Source organism: Lampetra planeri, chromosome 12 (assembly GCF_965212315.1).
Source record: "Lampetra planeri chromosome 12, kcLamPlan1.2.h2, whole genome shotgun sequence".
In the NCBI taxonomy this organism is placed as follows: domain Eukaryota; kingdom Metazoa; phylum Chordata; class Hyperoartia; order Petromyzontiformes; family Petromyzontidae; genus Lampetra; species Lampetra planeri.
Window position 1 is genome coordinate 10641614 of NC_136118.1, and position 17800 is coordinate 10659413.

Here is a 17800-nt window from a genome sequence, read left to right on the forward strand (position 1 = left end):
GAATTTGCAACATGAGTAACACTGTACACGGGAAAACTTGGCGGAAACTCACGTTGCAAATAGTATGGCTGAGATAGCGTATGCACGTGTAGTGTAGCACAAGTCGGAGACGAGGTGGTTGCAAGAGGCACCTTTATTGTAAGACTTTCGGTTCACACAGGTGCACCTCCTCCCTCCTTGATGCCGTACAGCCCAGCTTAGACACAACTCTAACCGCGTTAAACTGACGACGTCGACCGAGACAGCCAACAACTGCCCGGCCGCGCAATTATCGAGTGATGGTGGCGAAGACGACGGCGACAAGAGTCCACTCACTCCCAGAACCGACAGCCCGAAGCTCTCGCTCTCCGCTGCTTTTATCCTACTCGGCGTGGACTGGCTCCGCCCTGGCCGTGCCTCCCTTCTCGAACCCACTAGCGCAGGGGTCGGCAACCTGCGGCTCCGGAGCCGCATGCGGCTCTTTTGAACCTTGACCGCGGCTCCGGGGCGGATGCTAGCGAGGGGAGGAGGCGCACTGTGACACCTGCTCTGGCGTTGCCGCTGCTGACAGGTCGCCGCTCCGCTCCACACTGCCCGCCCGGTGACAGGCAATAACGTTGCCGTTGCTTTGTCACATGTTTGGAAGAAGTAAAAACCTTCCTGGGCAGCAAAGAGCTCACCTTTGCTGAGCTGGAACAGCCAGAGTGGCTGGAAAAATTACATTTTATGGTAGACATGACAGCACATCTAAACACGCTAAATACAACCCTTCAGGGGAAAGGAGGCACAGCCCTGCACATGCTGGAAGAGGTTTTGGCATTCGAGCGCAAGTTGACAGTGTTTGTCAAAGATTTACAGAGAGGTACACTGTCTCACTTTCCCTCTTTGAGAGAGTTCAAACAAAGTCATGATACGATAAATTTGGAATATTTCAAGTCTGCAATCACCACAATGCAAAGTTCGTTTGGGAAACGATTCTGTGAGTTCAGAGAGGAAAAAACGACATTATCCTTCCCTGTCACTCCCCTGGCGATCGATCCATCCCTATTGAATATGACTGCATTTGCAGGTGTAAGTCAACCTGATCTTGAGATGGAACTGGCCGATATAGCCGACAAAGATATATGGGTGTCCAAGTTCAAATGCTTGACCGCTACTCTTGAGGATGTTGCCCGTCAGAAGGCCATTCTGGCTCAGAATCATAAATGGAGTGATATTGAAAACCTTCCCAAACAGGACAAACTTGTATTCGAAACATGGAATGCCATCCCCAACACTTATATAAACATGAAAAAGTATGCATTTGGAGTCCTGTCGATCTTCGGCTCCACATATGTATGTGAGCAGGTCTTCTCTAACATGAACTATATTAAAAACAAACATCGATCACGCCTCACAGATGACAGCTTGCAAGCCTGTGTGAAAATGAAGGTGACGTCTTACAGCCCTGATGTGCAGACACTGTGCACTGAGGTTCAGGAGCAAAAATCCCATTAACCAGGTAATTTAGCTATTAATTTGCAAAAATATATTTTACATTGTTAAGTGAAAAAGTCCTTTTTTTATTCAGATTGACAGCTGACTGCACGATCCTGTATATAGCAATAAGGTAAGAAACAATATATGCAGTGTTATATTTGTTTTAATAGTTGCAATGGTTTTGCGGCTCCCAGTTTATTTTTTCCTTCGGAAACGGGTCCAAGTGGCTCTTTATGTCTTAAAGGTTGCAGACCCCTGCACTAGCGGGTTCCAGGAACTTCCCAATGAGGTCTTCCATGACCCTTGCCCCAGTTCCTTCGCCGTGCCGGCACACCCGTGTGTACGCTCAATGGCGTGTGCGCTGTCCACCGCAGTTTCCGCTGCTGGACAGCAGTTTCGGCAATGTCACTCCACACGGAGAGGGTTGCGAAGAGTCGAGTGCTGCATTGGAACACTCGAAACACGCTCACAGAGTGCACAATCTTCTTGGTTCTTTCGGTAAAGTCACATAGAAGGGAAATAATAAAAGAATAAAAATAAAACATAATAAAATACAATTCTCACAAGTTGTATTTTTATTATTTCCCTTCTACGTGACTTTACCGAAAGAACCAAGAAGATGAATCCCTGCAGTCACGAAAGCTTTAAATCGAAATAGAGCGCACAATGTTCACGCGCGTCCAAGCCCCATCTCCACTCGTTTGGGGACGCTGAATGGCGACTCATTTAACGGTCAAGTGACACTTCCGGCAGTGAACATCGGGCTGGCAATTCAGTGGCCAGGGATAAACGTTGGGCGTGAGTGTCACGGTGCAGGAAGGGTAATGATGGGTGGGAGAGGTTAAAGTGATACTTGGAAAAAATAAAGACCGGAATTCTAGCAAAAAACGCCCAATGATGCTGGATGCAATTACCAGAGAAACGTCACAGTACTCAAATTGTAAACGTTGTGGATTTACTCTCCAACACACCGGGTGGGCTGACGTAGTAGCTAATTGCCACGTTTTGTTTACTTCACAAACCTTACGAATTGGCTGTGTCCGGTGGTGGCGAGTTAACGACACATTTATATTTCGATTTAAAGCTTTCGTGACTGCAGGGATTCATCTTCTTGGTTCTTTCGGTAAAGTCACGTAGAGTGGAAATAATAAAAATGTTTTAGTTTTATTATTTTATTATTTCCATTCTACGTGAAATAATAAAAATAAAATGTTTATGTTTTATTTTTATTACTTTATTATTTCCATTCTACGTGACTTTACCGAAAGAACCAAGAAGACACATTTATATTTACGAGATCTAAAAAAAAACCGTTATGAATATTGGTAAAGCTTACGTGTTAAAGTGTACACAAAACCAAACAAGAAATGGAGAGCGACTCGGCATTATTTCTTACCAATAACAGGAAGCGGAAATCATGCAGCGTTGGTTAAAAAATGGGTAATAATTACGGACCCAGGAACACATTCCTATTTTTCCCCCTAAGGTCTGTTACTATGCCTCAGTTTTACCCAACACAGCATTTTCCAGGAACGTAACCCCCGTGTTCGGCGAGGTTTTTGCTTTGTACTATGTGTAAGGAATATTTGTTTACATCGAGCATCAGATACAGGAAAGACATGATCTGCTGACCTATTTTTGTTTATGTTATCCACAACACTCAATAATATTGTGTTCTGCGCTATATAATCTTTATGTTGAACTAGGACCCATCTTATGAAGACAGGCTCCTTGCCTACAACATAATATAGTTCAGCAGCATTGATGCAACTGTAATAACAGCCATAGAGGGTTCACGTGGGGATTGGCTTGCCGGTCCTGCTTTGTAGCCAATAAGGGTTGAGATAGGGAGCATGGCCCCGGCGTGATCACGGCATGTCATCAGGAGTGATTGGCCTAGCCATTCGGGGCCCCAGCTAATGGGGAGCCGGATGAGAGGCGTGGTCCCGGGATTGACAGGGAACCATCGAGAATGGTCAAGGCTGTCCATGGAGGATTGGCTGGGGGGACCACGTGACGAAGGGATTAAGAGAGAGTGAGAGAGAACGATCGAGAGCAGACTGGGGAACGACAAGAGCAGGGTCACGCGCGGACGGGGGCTCTGGATGCCACGTGCGCGGGGGGGACTTAGTGTGAAGTCTGTCCTCTCTCCATTGTCTGCCAGCAACGGAGAGTGAGTGAGTAAAGTGTATTTGTGGAAGTGGAAATAAAAAGGACTGATTCCGAAGCCGTCTCAAGAAGGATTATTACACAACCAAGCCTGACGACTGATGAGAGACGATATGTTGATAAGTCAAAAGTTATCTTGCACTGAATCAATGCTGCCGACATCATGCACTCTCAAAACGCCTTTTGTCCTATGAGTTGCTTAATAAATACTTGGCTTTATGTGGATATATTGTTGGATTGTCCATTTAGCCATATTATTCTGTAGTTCAATCACAATTCACACAACACCCTCGACACGTGGCAGCCAACATGACCTGAAAGTAATACATCTTGTCTTAAATGTGATAACTGCATTGACATTCAAAACGTTGCAAATACATTCAGAATTAGAATATGTATTTACAACAATCCTTGTATTGAATTCCCTATCATGGAAACTCTTTCTCCAAGTAATTGGGAATACTTCAAGGTGCTGTTGTCATATTCGAGCTCTGAACTTTTGGGAAATTGCCATTTTTTGTCCCACGCTTTGTAGTGCTGCACTGTGGCGTCTGAGTCTGGCACATCTTTTCTCGTGAAACCAGAGTGAAAGGTCAGAACACCATGGACGGCGTGGAAGACGACCCTTGTTGGGCACAACAAAACCTTGGTAGGTGTATCGGCAGAATGGATGGGTGGCACCAGCTTCACAGTTTGCTTAAGTATATCCGTGCCCCTTAGTTCCATTCCAGGACCCAGGTTCCACGTGTATGTTTCATTAACTGGGAATGTGTGCATCTTAAAGTAGTATGCTGCAACCTTGTCTTCTTCCAGCACTTCCATCATGCTTGCCCAATTTGACCAATGCCTTGGTAGGATGATCTCATCAATGTCATTCACGGCAAGGTATTTTACTCTATACATGTTCCTGTACAAGCAGTCATTTATTGTAGCCATTTGTCCATAGTAATGAATGTCTCCTGGACTAATTGTTGGAATCCAACCTTTGGATGGGTTGAGGTGATGCTCTATGGGCCACTGCACAATGTTAATAAACCCAGTTTGGGCATAATGCTTGAGCACCTTCTCCATGCTTGGGCTTACACTCGTGTTGTACACGGTAACGATGCCGACTCCGAGAATGCGGTACATTTCCACGCTCTGGATGAACAGAAGGGAGTTGTTGAACTCTCCAAATAAGGTGGGGAGGCATACCCCAAAAGTGTGCTTGTGTGATGAATTACTCGGAGCGTAGACAGGGATGAGGAAATTCTCTCCGAGATGTGATGATTCATCAACAAGGGTCACGTGACTCGGGGAGGGAAGGTGTTTTGGAGCATCACAAATAAAATTATACACGGTGTACATGAAGCCAAAGTGACTGTTCAGCATTTCCACTTTTGAGGAAATCTGGACAATAGTGGGTAGGCCTCGATAGAACAGTTTACAGGATATGTGGATGTAGCTTTTGTCCCTTGGAGCAAGTGCAAAGACACGGACAAACACGTGGTCCTCAGTGCTGGTGTCAAAATATGCCGAGAAGGCAAGTGCATGGGTGCCTCCCACAGGGTGGAAAACATGATTTCTACCAATGTCCCACGGTGGATTTGGTCTCGTATTTAGTGACTTGTTAAACATCTGTAATACTTGTTTTGTGGCAATGAATATGCAGAATACTAAGAGCAATATGAACAAAAATGTGTTTTTCTTGGAGAGCGGAAATGCTGTCGTTCTGTACAATGGAAACCCCATGGTCTTGTAATGAAGTCTCCAGTCAGTGAGATTAACTCTGGCCTGCATTTACAGAAACAGAAATGGACATAGTTAACAAAATTCCTTATTTTGACCACAGACATTACCCCTAAAAGGCTTATATAAGTGTATGAAATGGACAAGGCTGTATGTTTTAAGTCAGTTTGTCCTCAAGTGCATAAACCAAGTCAATTCATACCCCCATGAGACCCACATCATCAGCCATAATCAGCACGCTGGATGAGGGCCTCTGCAAGCCATTGCCATCTCTTATGGTCTTCAGAATAAACAATCCACCTAGCTCCTGCACACGATATGAATTAATCTTTCCATCTCCTTTGCAGACATGCTCTTCGGCACGTTCCTTCCCTTGACTATGTCACCGTTATTATCGTCCACCGGTCAATCCCTTCCAGTGATGTGTCCTGCCCAAGCCCACTCTTTAAACAGTCAAAATTACATCACAAACCTCCATATGTCACTCAATGTAATTGAAAGCATGCATCTCTCTTAAATTTAGTTTCTATATTTTTCTGAATCATGTTACAGCAGGTAATATGCATTAGCTACACACAATTGCTTCTTTAGGCACATTAATATGATTTGCAAAAGCACTCAAACTCGTTCTGTTCCACATGGTTATGTCAGCACTTTGATACAAATCTGCCTTAAAAAACTGTTCAAGGTACAAAATATCCACGGTGATAAGGGGGACCAATATCGAGGATCCTTGTAAACTGTAGCGTTATCGGCGATTTTACTCCTCTTATCCACTGGGTAAAAATTGACAAATAGGAAAAATTTAGTTCATGGCTCTTATCTGCAAGAATGTGAACAGCAGTAATGTAACATCCATACCACTATAATCCGTGCACTTGCTATGATCATTGGTTTTTTTTACTTGCAGATAACTGCGGCTATTTGGTGTCATTTGCCGTGCAATTTATCTTATCCACCTAAAACCCGCAAGTATTAGGAAACCACTTCACTATGCATTACGGGTAAAATAGTGGATAACCGCGGACAGAAATAGGGCAGCATTTAATGGTTTTCGCAGAGCCTACAGCTTCCACAATAGGGCTGTGGATAACAGTCATCCTGTATACAAATTCTGTTTTGTTTTTGTCTTGACAGACATCTTCAATTGTTCTACAAATTTGCTGTGCACGACCTTCGATTAGCTCGTGTGTGTCTTGTCTCTGTGAATGACGTGGCAAAAATTGTGTCACCTCATCTGATTTCCCTATTCATATGAACTTTGGTTATTTATTCATGTCATCTCTGTGAGTTTTAACTTTCCTTCAAATAGAGTGTGGACGGCAATCTTACCAGTTCTTGACGAGGTCTGTTTTACAAGTTCTTTGTTCTTATTTGCATATGTCTGCAATCATCTCATTGTTGTTCATGTTCTGAATGGCATGGAAACCTCTTGAAGCTGGACAACTTGGGGGGGGGGGGGGAGAGAGATGGCAAAGAGCCTTTCCGGCTTCCTGTAAAATAATGCGGAATTATAACATTACATTGCGTATACGTGTATTTAACACCTACCACATGTATTTATCCATAAAAGAGGTTTGTTTTGGGTTATATCGCGTAAATATATAAATGTGTCGTTAAAACCCGCCACCACCCGACACAGCCAACAAGTAAGGGTTGTCACGTAAACGGAACGTGACAATTCGTCACTAGTGCAGCACTCGTGTGTAGTGTATAGTGTAGTATACTAGTACAGCACTAGTGTATAGTGTAGTGTATAGTGTAGTGTACTAGTACAGCACACCGGTGTGTTGGAGAACCAAGTCACATTTACAATCTGAGTACGACGTTTCGCCAGTAATTACCACTAGCTTCATCAGGCGACAGCCAGATTTGTAAAGTCTTACTGTTTCGTTCCTTATATAGAGGCGTAGATGTGATGACCACGCTTCTGCGCTCTTGTGCAAAGTGGGGGGTGGGGATTACTGAGTCAACGTACATGATGCATGTGCATTATGCGAGCCCTTTGATCTTGTCCTTCCTGTCTATTGTGTATTAAAATAAGCCGTACCAACGGTAATCCCTATTGAAGTATGCTGCCCTTTATAGGCAGTCATTTAAATAATGTATTATTTGATGATTCGCTTCCAAGCAGCACTAAGGCGGTAGCTATCCGAACGGTTAAAATACAAATTTCAATTTCGATTCTCTAATTAGTCATGGCCAGTAGTAGCTAGTTTTGCACGGATCATCAACATTATCAAAATCCATTGAATATCCTTGTTGGCACGAGTGTTCTGCTACTGACAGTTGTACTACTGGTTATTTTAATACACAATAGACAGGAATGACGAGATCAAAGGGCTCGCATAATGCGCTTGCATCATGTACGTTGACTCAGTAAACCACACCCCCCACTTTGCGCAAGAGCACAGAAGTGTGGTCACCACATCTACGCCTCGATATGAGTAACGAAACAGTAAGACTTCACAAATCTGGCTGTCGCCTGATGAAGCTAGTTGTGATTACTGGCGAAACGTCGTACTCAGTTTGTAAATGTTGTGGCTTGGTTCTCCAACACACCGGCGTGCTGTACTAGTGACAAATTGGCACGCTCTGTTTACATGACAACACTTACTAGTTGGCTGTGTCGGGTGGTGACGGGTTTTAACGACAAATTTATATATTTACGCGATCTAACCCAAAAAAAAACCTCTTATGGATATTGGTCGCGAATGCCTACGTGTTAAACCCACATGTATTTAATGTACTAAGAAAATCACAGCAATTACAATCTCATATCAAATGTTTTATAACAATAAAAAAAATCAAGTGTACTGTGCAGTAATCCCTCGCTATTCACGAATTCTGGATTCGCGAGTTTTGGTATAGTATTTGCGAGTTACTAAATTAATGCTAATACTGGTAGGAACCACCTGGTTCCACCAGCCCACAAGGGATTATTGTGTCCGTCCGTCCGTCGTGCATCCAAAAATGGAAGGGGTGGGGCTGGATGGAGAGGGCAGGGAGGAAAGGGGCTGGGTGGGGAGGGTGGGGAGGGGCTGGGTGGGGCTTGGTGGGGGGTTGGAGGGGTGGGGCTGGGTGGGGAAGGTGGGGAGGGGCTGGGTGGGGGGTGGGAAGGTGCTGGGTGGGGAGGGGCTGGTCACCCCGTGGTGCCCTTATAAAACTCAACGTTTAACCTACTCACGCCGGCTTGTGCCCGCCCTCACAGTCGGGCATATTTGCGGAATACACCACGCCGCCGTTGACCCTGGCCATTGACCGAGCAACCCAACGTTCCTACCAGCTCCCTCCGCAGAAATGTGTTCATCTATTCGCGTATTCACGAGACCAGATCTTTGTCCGCAGTATAATCCCGTGTACCACGAATAGGGGTATACTTACTACCCTTGCAGATCCTCTGAACTTCGCTATTGTCCACATTAATGTTATACTTGCTTGTTAATTGCCCCCCCTTAATGATAGGTCTCAAAGCGTCCGATGCGTCTGTGACTTGCCTCTCATTCCATCTCCCGAGGAATCATCCTCCTGAATTCTTCACCATCACCACCGACCTCCGTAGTTGTCAATTCATAATCTCGACGATTACGAATCACGCATTGTTCTTTATAATTTATTGTAGTATAATGAATTGTTATTACACATTTACCATCTCCCCCGCAGCCCCCCTACTCCTACGTTCACTCGTACCAGGAACGTAATCGCATTGTTTTGTGTTTCCAGTTCAACACGATTTCTGCATATTCGTGAATTCTGTAATTGGTGACCAGAGATGGTTTTTAACCCGTGGTGTTGTATCACCAGTGAACACTTACCACAAGCGTAGGGGTGGAGCGATGGACAGGCCCATTGTGATGCCAAGAGGCTGATTCTCAGGGCTTGAAGAGTTGGATTTTTGTTGTTATAGTATCAAAAAATATGTATGGCAATGAGAATTCCCCGAATGTAAAGGGGGGCAGAGATGTTGCCACCAATTCCATGATTTTTAAATCGATTCCTCGTCCTAACAATTACGAGACTCGATTCCGATTCTCTTTAAATACCCCCTCCAACATTTTTTTGTTATAACCACCTTTAATATTCCGAGTGTCTTATTGCTAGACGAATAACAGCGTGAACAATTAAAATAATTACGTTACGGGGGAAGGAAAAAAACGAATTATTAAAACTGTATATACACACACGTGTAGCATGTTTACATTGGTTATTAACAAATCGCGTTTGACCAACGAAGGCCACTGTAGTTGCAGGCGGCGTGGACGATTTGCTAAGAGCGGGGACAGTTAAAGGCGGTGGCTTTAAATAAAATTAAAACTCTGAACTATTTTGTTTTATTCCTTACCAGGTAAGGCTCGCTGAGCTATATAGCTCTATTTTTTTTGTCAGAAGCAACGACAGTGGCTTATCGTGTGGAAATTAACAGCAGCAAAATTACTCTTAAATCGCGTGATGCCGATTCCGAAATGCGAAGTTCAAGTTCATGTATTAGGTGTAGCCCTGTGAGCCATTCGGCTCTTGAATCGGGTGCAACCGCAACAAACAAAAAACAAAAACATGAACAAAAAACATCTTAAAGTGAATATGTGACTAAGTGCAAACAGAAAATCCAAGAAAATACAGCAAAATATTGCTGAATAAACACCGTACACCAACGCTGTGTGCAAAAATTCCAGTGGGTTGCAAGTCAAACAACAACAACCACAAGACCACTTAGATTAAGGCCATCAGTCTAACTCTGTAGTACAACAAACAAACATGGCTAAACCAATACCGCAGGACCCGAATAAAACCGTAGGACCCGAATAAAAATAAAAAATAAATCCACGCGACCATGTGGAGAGAGCGATAGAGACGCGAAAACTACAAATATACACCCATAGTGCAGATATTTGCATACCAGCTGAGGGAGTTATTTCTTATCTAGCTAACGCCTGGGCACCGTGGTTTTGGTGTCAAACTACCAGAGGTGGGACAAAGTCATTGTTATGCAAGTCCAAGTCGAGTCGCAAGTCATCAAATTCATGACTCGAGTCTGACTCGAGTCCAAGTCACATGACTCGAGTCCACATCTCAGAGGTGGGACAAAGTCATTGTTATGCAAGTCCAAGTCGAGTCGCAAGTCATCAAATTCATGACTCGAGTCTGACTCGAGTCCAAGTCACATGACTCGAGTCCACACCTCTGCAAACTACCACCGTGTTCTTTTGAGTCTAGATATATTACAGTCCTTATTATTTGTTTCTTTCGGTTAAGTCACGTCTAAAGATGAAATAATAAATTAAATTAAATAATAAAGTTCTAAAAATTAAGATATTACAGTCCTGTTGGATGACGTTGAAACTAACGTGTGTGGTGGTGTATGAGTCAGTGTGGCGAGTTCATAGGATGAGTAATGGGCAAATTGTGGTATTAATGCAAATAAATGCGTGGACAATGTGCCACGAGGTGAGTGCTGGATTCAAGGTTTGCTGGAAAATAAATGAACACTTTATTCATATCATCAAGACGGGTAGTATTTTTTGGTGCTTCGCCAGTGGAAGGAATGGAAGAAAGGGAAAATACATTACAAATATCCACAACGGAGATGAATTTCAGCGTATACGAGCTTCTCTCCCACAGGTTAATTCAGTCGGTGTTGAGTATTACATCTTGTCACAGAGTGAGCGATGAGCTACCTGAGAATGTTAACTCGAATACTTTGGGTCAGCGGTTCCCAACCAGTGGTAGTGAGTGAAAAAATTGAATATAACATCATCACCACCAAGGAAATGTAGAATTTCAAATGACTAAGTAGCACGTGGTGGTCCGTGAAATGTTGGGTTGAAAAGGGGTTCGCACCCAACAAAAAGATTGAGGACCGCTGCTTGAGGCTGCCTACATTGAAAAGGTAACACATTAAAATAATAACCACAATTAACACAGAAATAACTTAAACTCAACAATGAATCACAACACCTATTTTTTTTTAAACCTAACCAATACACACGGTAACTATTTTGGCACTGACCACCGCACAGTCTCCAACTACATATTGCAGGACATAAAAGAGAGTAATTTTGACCTCATGACTTAATTAGTCATTTGTATCCGAATAAACACACATCGTGTCATTTCAATTCCAGGTTTGAGAACCCATTGTACGGTTGGTAGTGGACATTTCGTATGAAGGTTAGAATCAATTTCGAAAATTAACATCCACGGAATAGATTTATCTTGGATTGACTCCCCATCCCTACTTGGCGCTCAAGGGCGTTTTGCTATTGTCCGTCAACTAAATTATAAGAGCCTTTTAGAAGACCTGAATCAAAAAGTTATAGAAAGTGGACCCCCCCCAGATGTGGGAATAAAAAGTTGATCCAGGGGATAAAAAGCTGATCCAACAGGTTTCCAAAAATTGTCGAACCCCCAAAAATAAATTATCCTTTATAGCGACACATACAATCAAGTTCACACATGATAATTGTTCAGACATGTTTCAGTCTGGCCTGGACTGGTGATAAACAGTAGTTGCTCTTTTTGAACAGCACTGAGAAATCAGTACTAGCGAGTTAAATACTTCCACATACATTTTCATTCGTTTACATTTTCTCTTTGCGGCCATCTAAATTATAATCTGTTAACCCCCCCCCCCCCCCCCCCAGTAGACCATGGCGCATCGAAAGAGGAGCTGATTGGTCCCCCCCAATTACCACAAAGTTACCACGCATAAACTTAATTTGGAGCTTTCGTGACTGCAGGAAATAATTATCTTTGGTTGACGTAAAGTCACGTCTGTGTGCTTATGTTTGTTCTCTCTCTATGTATCTCTGTGATATCTGTCTGCTTATATGTCTGTCTGTGTGTCTCTGGTTCTGTGTTTTGTCTCTCTCTCAAATTTAGCATTCTCAGGAAGAACGTAACCAACTAGGCGGGGTGTTGACTATTATGTTATCCGACTCTCTGTTGTATTACATTACATTTCTAAGTATACTAGATTTGTGTTTCTATTTCATTTATACCTGATGATGATTGCTTGTGTTGCAATCGAGACGTCGTATTCTAGTATTTAATTTATTATTTTATCTTTATACGTGACTTTACCACGCAAACCCACACACAAAGACCCCCCGTATAGCCTCAACAGATTGTTGGGGCGCGGAACACGTGTGGGTGGGTGGCCAACACCACGCCCCGGCCGCCTTTGTCTTATCAGTGGCGAGGGTTTTACACACCCCACCAAGTACTAATTTGAGGCTGGCTCGACCTAGGGGTGGCCCTGTACCGGTTTTGGATAATCGTCACCGCTGGTGTTGGTGGCCGTGAGCCGGAATCGAACTCGCAGCGCGCTAGCCGCTACCCCACCCCTCCCCACTCACACAGCCCCCCACCCCCCAAAGACAAAGATCCCCCGTGTAGCCTGCCACTGACTGTTGAGGCAAGTGCTGTTAGCCAGCAACACCTATGCAGGCCGGCACAGGAGAGGAGGTGTGGGTGGCCAACACCACGCCCGGCCGCCTTTGCCTCCTCCGGTGGCGACGTTTACTACACACCGCTACACCGGGTACTCCTTCGATGCTGAGTCGACCTAGGGGAGGTGGCCGTGAACGGGAATCGAACTCGGGTGTAGTGCAGCGGGCTAACCGCTGCACCACCGCTCCCCACTCACACCACGCCACTCCGATTCCCTTAGGGATGTGAACTCAGGTCGTAGCGGCGAAGAAAACACATCGGGCCTTCAGCTGATGTTGTACAAGAACGAGAGGGCATTTGGTGGTGCGAAAGGAGAAATATTTTTTTCAAGAGCGGCCAATGAATCGTACCTGGAGACACCGGGCAGCGAACACCTTGGAGGAAGATCGCATTCCACTCGTACGCCGCAAAAAAATATCCGTCGTCTCCTTTGTCGTTGTCGAGAAGTCTAATCATTGATACAGTACAGGACGAATTGTAAATGATCTCGCCGTCCCGCAGAGTGGATCGTGAATCATTTAACGCGGCGTGCACATTAGCAAGCCCTGGAAATCATTCCAACAAGAACGCCGATGCCATCAAGGGGCACGCGTGCCCCTGTGAACAGCAGACACGCACGAACTTCGAACAAGGCATTTGTAAAACGACGCGCTTTCACGAATGGCCACGCCGCAAGCTATCGGAAGCATAAACTCAACGCCGTCGCTACAAGTTGTGCGCAATTCGCAAGACACTTACGGATGGAGTTCTGCCAACGCGCGTGTTGAAACAGCGGTGGGGCAGGGCATGGGTGGAGATGCAGCGTAGCAAGCGATACACACGCGCGCGTATTAAATAATTGTCCGATGACAGCATCACAAACTCCGTACACACAGAGAGAGAGAGAGGAGTACTTACATGTTTATGCCACCGCCACACTGTGGGGCAATTGTAACAACACGAGGCGGAAATGTTGTGACCGTACGTCAATTAACGATCAGCGCGGACGGATATGTCGTGGTCTTTATTTGCTGCAATCAATGCCGTGGGGCGACATGTCCCCGTTGCTAATACAAAACACCAAACCTGATGTGGAATTATATAAGATACTGCGTGGCAAGGAGAAGTGGTTTTATTGCAAGGCTGGTGGGAGCTGCTTGTGGGCAGCAACGCATCCGCTTGTTTCGCCACGAATTCAGCGCAGGGTTGGCTACGTGCCGGTGCTAAAGTGGTTCAACATACGCACACCGTGTCTACCCCATACGGTGTACCCCGTATTGTTGTACAGGGGAATTGAGATTTCGCGTCCATACGGCGTGGGGCCGTTTCAATAGGGGCAAAAAAAAGTCGATTTAAAGCTTTCGTGACTGCAGGGATTCATCTTCTTGGTTCTTTCGGTAAAGTCACGTAGAATGGAAATAATAAAATAATAAAAATAAAACAAAATAATTCTCACGACGTTTCGGCCACAACGCAAGCAGCCGTCCTCAGGTGAAGAACAGGTCTGTCGAGAAGACAATCTGAATTATTATGTTTTATTTTTATTATTTTATTATTTCCATTCTACGTGACTTTACCGAAAGAACCAAGAAGGCAAAAAAAGTGTCTATTTGTTTGTGTTTCTCTGCTTGAGATAGAACTTTGTAGAATGAACGTTGAGATCTATAAGGGCACGGGGTGGACAATAAGGTCTGAATTGGTCTGTGATAAGGTATGACACTGATAAGGGGTTCACAGGTATGCATACGAAACGTGATGCAGTTGTAATGTGTTTTTTAAGAGTAGAATGCCTCCTCGCACGTTTCATTTCAAACAAATCAGAATCTGTGACTTCGTTTCATTAATGTTTAACCAGAGCCCTCGTGCAGTACTAAACGATCCCGAGCATATAAAGGGCATCAAGAAAAACGCATTTGAAAGTGGCATTTGTGGACATTAACACAGATTTCATAATTATTTACACTTGTGAGGACGTGTTTATGTTGGCACTGAAATGGTCCGCCCCCCCCAACAATCACTTTTCAGTTCTTGAAAAATGTTTATGAATCGTAGCACAGTTATCTCAAATATTGCACACACATTCTCAAAAGTATGCTAATATTCTCGCACTTAAAAATATGCTTGGGTGATATTTGTCTAACATGTACAGTACTAAAGACAAGGCAAGTGTGGCGCTTTTAGCTGTGATGAGGTGTAAACAGTAGTACAGTGGTCCAGATGTCTTGTGACCCCCATTTAATTCTCTAAAACTTAAAAAAATTTGCATGTAAAATTAATTTAAAACGGACATGAATATGCAAATGAAAATGTTCGAGTGGTCAATTAATTCGGGGTCACAAGATATCTGGACCACCCTCTACATGTACGGTTTTGACGAGTACACATCCACGGATTCTCCTAGTTAGCACAAAGTACCGCAAATGTTTTGGTTCTAATACACCAAAGTACGACAAAGGGCACCTCTGGCCTGCAGCCCCCCTTTCGCTCACCCTTCTTTAGCCCCCTCCACACCCCGCCTCTCCCACAAAGTACCGCAATTACCCCAGAGTTTATACTGCAGCGTTCCGCAAAGGCCCGATTGTCACACTGAATCCCACTAATGTACCACACAGTTCCCACAAAGGACCCCACTAATTAATACCACAGAGTACCCCCTCCCTCCCATCATCCGCGTACCTCCCCACCACCCACGTCTCTCCCTACCTCTCGGCACGCTCGCTGGCTGCTGGCTGCATGGGCTCTCTGCGAGCAATCGGAACGTGCGCTGGTCGACGCGTGGGGCGTCGTGGAGTGTGTCGTGGGGGTGGTCGGAGGGCGACATGGCATCGGTGCGCTGGATCGGGGTGTGGGGGAACTGGGTAGGGGGAGGGAGAACTTTGCAATAATTTTGGCAGAAGCGGTAAACACAATTATTTTTCTCCAAAATTGCTCTCTGTAACGTGCGTTGGTATTCCTTCAGCGCCAGTGTTCTGGAATCCTCTGATGGAGACTATGTCCACCTTTATGAATTGTAAGATTACCAATTCAACGTTAATGTTAGATGTCACAGGAAACTAATTCTGATGCAATTTGCTTACTGCCTTTGGCAATGCGTGCTCCGCTTACCGCCAGGGGCGCCAGTTCCTACTATGCGTCCCAAAACGAGACAGCCCTGGACAGTGGAACTCAGGGATTCTTCATTGCAGTGGGAAGTGGGGGGGGTCATTATTCGTGGCTATAACAAATGATGCAGATATGAGGTGTGCTCCGTGAGATGAATCGACAATAAATGTGGATGATACAATGGACATTACACTCGCCACCATCGCTTCTCAGTGACTCTTTTGCCGTTAACATTTTACGATTGTAAGAAGATTAGACCTGCGGATAGCACGAGTTATTCTGGATCTATTCGGAGCCACAGAGAAGAGGCATTTCGCTTTATACTGTATTTAAAAAATATATTTGTTATTTCTAATTTTGTTCAAGCACTGCTGCCTCCGCAAATCTCAACTGACAACTGCAGTGTTACCCGCTGTCGCCAGCATACTACATACTGCAATGTAAAAGCTGTCACGCATCGTCAGACTGCTATTGCAATGGTGTAATATCTTCTGATGAAATATTTTGAAATAAGCATAGTAGAAGCTTTATTATTAGCGCATGTTTAGTTTGAATTGGAAACCTGCACTGACCAGCGTGGCGAAGTATGGTCAAACAACTCTTATAATCGACGTGGTGTGGCAAAGCCTGAGGAACTGCTGCAAAAGGCAATCGTATTGTAAATGATGTACTCTATATTAAAAGCTATAGGGAAATATGTCACATGCTGAACACTTGAATAAAGATGGGATCTTTCTAGACTGGGCAGGAACCTATATAAGACATTTCAGTTCGGTTTCACTGCTGCATACATTGCCTTTTATAAATTGTAACTTCAGTTCTAATGCTATTCTACTTTCCCTCTAGGTCCAGGTTGCAAGTGAATTACTTGAATTTGTGATATCAGTCGACCGCCTTTCCCCAAATGTTTAGACATTTGCCTATGCAACCGACACTGCACTATTTTCCTAAATAAATTAGCAAGAAGATATACAGTCAATTTCAGTGGTTTCATTCATGTCCTTGGCTGGCGTACAATAGCGGGTTTTCGTCAAGCCTCAAATGACATGACATTTAAAGAAGATGGCTTTTGACAGTAACCCAAGGCATGAGAAGATAAGAAAGGTTTTGACATGGACGTCAATTTCATCACAAGTGCCCTGTAGATGCAATGCTCAGTAAGGAACAGGGGGAAAAATATTACTCGGCAACCAAGAAGAGGCAAAAAAGACAATAGTTTATAATGAATGTCTTACTCAAATGAGCAATGGAAACTATATATGTGGAGCGTTCACTTCCACACTATGGGGCCCATTAGCTTGGCTAATGCCAACAACAATACATTTGATCACGTTTCTGTGTTACAGTTTCTTGCCGATTATGTTAGGATGGGTTTTTCACAATCATATGCTGAGTTTAAACACCTTTTCACGCATGGTTGAACGTAAAAAAAGCATTACAGTATATAGATATTTAGGTTCAGTTTTTGAGCCAATTGATTGTGTTTGTGGATGCTATGTGTATCTCCTCCATTCCCCCGTTCAACATTCTATTGGGGCAGTGGGTGAGGGTGAGTTCCATGGTTTCTGACAAAGAGCCTTTGTGCACATTTGTTATTCATTACACACTTGTGGGAACACAACACCTGACTACCCCACCCTATCTTGCTTTTCTTATTCCTCATTACATCCCATATAGGCCCCTGCGTTCACAATCTATACTCATTACACCCCCCACCACCCCCCACGTGCTCAGTCACGTGCCACTCCTTTTACCTCCTGGCTCCCCTCCATTGGAATAAACTCTCACTCCACATCAAACAGACAACTTCGCTCACCATCATCATGGGACCTCCTTTGCCAGTACTAAAATATGAGAATAGGGTTTTCCCCTTTTATCTGGCAACAAAGCAGGTGTTAAGTTGTTAAAACACCAA

At 44.2% G+C, this 17800-nt stretch overlaps 1 long non-coding RNA gene across 3 annotated transcripts; it reads right to left on the minus strand.

Moving 5' to 3' along the window:
- Window positions 1–115: 115 nt before the first annotated feature.
- LOC144721677 (uncharacterized) lies at window positions 116–15603 on the minus strand. Of its 3 annotated transcripts, none has more exons than XR_013585949.1 (4): window positions 15487–15603; window positions 13155–13252; window positions 6688–6848; window positions 116–5400 (listed from the first exon to the last, which is right to left on the minus strand). It is a non-coding gene; the product is annotated as an uncharacterized LOC144721677 (long non-coding RNA). The 3 variants fall into 3 exon arrangements; XR_013585948.1 differs by lacking the exon at window positions 15487–15603 and adding an exon at window positions 13702–15270; XR_013585947.1 differs by lacking the exon at window positions 15487–15603 and having other exon boundaries at window positions 13155–13695.
- Between the last annotated feature and the right edge of the window lie 2197 nt (window positions 15604–17800).